This window comes from Balaenoptera borealis, assembly GCF_965194805.1.
Source record: "Balaenoptera borealis genome assembly, chromosome: 2".
NCBI classification, from domain to species: Eukaryota; Metazoa; Chordata; class Mammalia; order Artiodactyla; family Balaenopteridae; genus Balaenoptera; species Balaenoptera borealis.
Genome location: NC_138867.1, coordinates 171,103,289 through 171,107,021, shown reverse-complemented (window position 1 = coordinate 171,107,021; position 3,733 = coordinate 171,103,289). Strand labels below are relative to the sequence as shown.

At 47.1% G+C, this 3,733-nt stretch overlaps 1 long non-coding RNA gene across 1 annotated transcript; it reads right to left on the bottom strand.

The window, feature by feature from the left end:
* Positions 1 to 1,031: 1,031 nt before the first annotated feature.
* On the bottom strand, positions 1,032 to 3,466 carry LOC309624635. Its single transcript, XR_014242067.1, has 2 exons — positions 3,385 to 3,466; positions 1,032 to 1,269 (listed from the first exon to the last, which is right to left on the bottom strand). It is a non-coding gene; the product is annotated as an uncharacterized lncRNA (long non-coding RNA).
* Between the last annotated feature and the right edge of the window lie 267 nt (positions 3,467 to 3,733).

Here is a 3,733-nt window from a genome sequence, read left to right as displayed (position 1 = left end):
AGTTTAGACAAAGAGTTCTTATGTATAACACCATAGGCATAATCATAAAAAGAAAAAATTGATAAATTGCACTTTAAAAACCTTTTAAAATTTTGCTCTGTGAAAGAAATTTAAGATAAAGACCAGCCATACACTAGGAAAAAAGACTTGCAAATCACATATCTGACAAAGGATTTGTATGTAAAACCCAACAATAGAAGGTAAAAATCCAAGGAAAATTAATGGGCAAAAGATTTGAACAGGTGTTTTACCACAGTAGATATATGTATGGCAAATAGGCACATGAAAAAATGTTCAACATCATTAGTCATTAGGAAATGCAAACTAAAATCACAGTGATATATCATTGCTCACCCATAAGAATGGCTGGGGAACACTGACACAACCAGGTGCCAGTGAGTATGGGGAGCAAGCAGAACTCTCACACATTAACGATAGGAATTTTAAATGACACGGAGACATATGGAAAACAGTATGGAGGTTCCTCAAAAATTAAAAATAATACTGCCATATGATCCAGCAAAATTGAAATCAGGATCTCATAGAGATATCTGCACTCCCGTCTTCATTGCAACATTATTCACAATAGCCAAGATATGGAAACAACTTAACTGTCCATCAATGGATGAAGAAGATGTGGTGTATATATACAATGGAATACTATTCAGCCAGGAGAAAGAAGGAAAACCTGCTTGTTTGTGACAACATGGATGGACCTTGAGAGCATTATGCTAAGTGAAATAAGTTAGAGAAAGACAAATACAGGCAGAATTCCATGTCTGTTGGTTCTGCATCTGCAGATTCAACCAACCCCAGTTCAAAAATATTTCTTCCCCGGATATTTAATGAGTATGTACTATGTGCCAGGCTTTGCTGTCACCTGTACTGTTGTATTTACCTAATTTGCTCTCGGAGGGTGGGGCAAGTTGCTTCAGCTCTCTGAATCTCCTGCTCTCTTCTGTAAAAACAGGTAATGAGTTTGATCTTGCAGCGCTGTTGAATGTTTACAACAAAAACAATGACAACAGCAATAATGACTGTGTTTATTGAGCCCTTCCTCTGTCCTATGTGTTTTACATGCATTGTCTCTTTTAATGATTCCAACCATCTTGGGAGGTGTTGCTAATGAAATGCCCATTTATAGATACAGACGGAGCAGAGCTTAGTGGTTCAGGGTACTCAATGTAGAGCCTGGCGCACAGCCTAATTCCAACAGCTCTGTGGCTTTGGGTGAGTCACTCACATGATTTTCAGTCTCAGTTTCCTCATCTGTAAAATGAAAAAAAACAATTAATATACCTTAGGGGCTTAAAACAGCTTCAGTGGCTTATGTGGGAAATGTTGGTGTGGTGGCTGCCGTTCCTGATCTAGGCTGCCTGCCTGTTCCGGGCACACAGTAGGTCTTCAGTGAGCTGAACCCCTCTGGGCACTGGAGATCTTTCTCCCCTGCGTCCCAGCACCCTGCCTGGTTTATTATATTCTGGCCATGCCTGCCTGACCATGATATGGATGGACCTGCCCGGAGGCTAAGTCTACCCTTGCGGAGGTGGTAGAGGTTCGGCGGGGATGGTGCACCTCACCCCACTAAGGTTTTTAGGATCCTCCATTTGATTTCCCCAGCCAGTGTTGAGGTGGAAGGAGTTTTGGGGTCTCCCCAACATCCTACAGTGTCAGGAAGACTGTCCTTCCCCTACTCTCCTGCTCAGTAGCTCTGCCAGGAGCCCCATCCTTCAAGTCCTCTGTCACCGGAGACCACCCCACAGGGCAGTTCTGGACAGGATCCAGAGAGGGCCAGGAGGGGAGCTCTAGATCCATTGGGTGGTGCATCCTGGTTGTGGGAAGATGGTCCATGTGATGATGCAAGGACCTCAAGGAATCTCCCCACTGGGGTCACCATATTGCCTGAGATTCCACCATTATAAATGTCCCTGGATTAATAGGGCATTGTCCCTTATGTTTGGGAGTGGAGCAGCTTGGCAGAGGGAAAAGGCTTAGGCTTGGTGGTATGACAGACCTGGGTACCTTCCAGCTCTGCAACTTAGATTAGAGGTTTGCCCTCTTTGAGTTTCTGTTTGCTCTTCTGTTAAATAGGTATCTTCCCTCTTGCTGTCACTTGCGTCTCTCTGCCTGATCCCAGGGTTCTGGCCCAGAGCACTGAGGGGAGGGTGATATATTATCTTGCTGGCAGAACATCTGATACACAGTGGGTTTACTTTATGTAGTGCACCTGACACACACACAGAGCCCTTTATGTATAGTACTGGCACAGAGCGGGCATGATTTTTGTAGACTGCCCAGCACATAGTAGACGTTCTTTGTGTAGTATGTCTGGCACTCAGTAGGCATGCTTTATGTAGAACACCTGGGATACAATAGACAGGATTTGTTTAGAGTACCCAGCTTATAGTAGGTACACTTTATGTAGAGTATCTAGCATATAGTAGGCATGCTTTATGTAAAGTACTTGGAACAGAGTAGGTTTATTTTATGTAGAGCACTTGACACACAGCAGGTGTGCTTTATGTAGGGCACCTGGCACGCAGTAGACATATTCACATAGAACACCCAACACACAAGAGGTGTGCTTTACATAGATTACCCAGCACAGAGTAGGCATGCTTTAGGCACAAGACCTAGCATAAATTAGATAGGATTTATGCAGAGTACTTCACACACAGTAGATGCACTTTACCTAGAGCACCTGACGCATAGTAGGCATGCTTTATGTAGAGTTTGTCACACACTTTAGGCATGGTTTTTGAGGTATCCAGCCCAGAGTAGGCACTCTTTACATACAGTTGCCTGCACAGAGTAGGCTTACTATATGTGGAGTACTGGCACGCAGTAGCATGAGTACTAGTTGCCAGCACTTTTCCTTCATTCTATTTTTTGGGGCTCCAGATCCTTCCCATCTTCCAGTGGAACCCTCCTTGGTCCCTCCTCAGTCTCTCATCCAACATCCCATTTACCAGATGGGAAGACTGAGCCCAGAGAGGGTCAGCACAGCCCACAGTCACAGTGAGGCTGCCCACTCAGGATCTCCCAGCTCTGCCCTCCCATGTCTGGACCCTGTTCTCTCTCAGCCCCTTGGAGCCTTACCCCTTATGCCACGAGGTGCCCTCTTCTGACTGTGCCCTTTATTCCCTGAGTCTGAGGCAGGTAATCCCCAACCAGGCTGGTTTCTCTGTTCTTGCTCCCAGCAGTCATGTCTCCACCCAGGCCCTGGGCTGCTTGGAGAAAAGACTTGAATTCCTGTCAGGCTGTGTGCCCCGGAGGCCAGAGGCTTCACATCTCTGAGCTTCCTGATTCTGTGCTGAGAAATGGTGCAGACACCCTCCTGGCCCACGCATGGAGAACAGCCCCAGAGATGTTTGCCCTGCTCACCTGGCACCTGAATGTTCATGCTTTTACCCGCTGCACCCTGGCCTTCGAAGGGCAGCGCTGGCTGTGAACTTGGGGTCCAGAGTCACCGTTGCCCGCACCCCAGCTTGCCCATGTAGGACGTGCTCAGCCCTGAGGCTCCAGTGTCCACACAGTGTGATCCTGAGCCGGTTCACAGGCTGCTCTAGTAACACTGTAACCCCTTCCCTCCACCCTCTATTTGCGCAGCTGCCAGGTGGGGAGGAGGTAAGCAGGCTGCAAGGATTGGCTGGCTTAGCCCGGCCCCTGGCAGCTTCCTCTAGGTCAGGGGCCAGACAAAGCCTTCCCCAGAGGAGGGGAGAGGGAGTTGTGT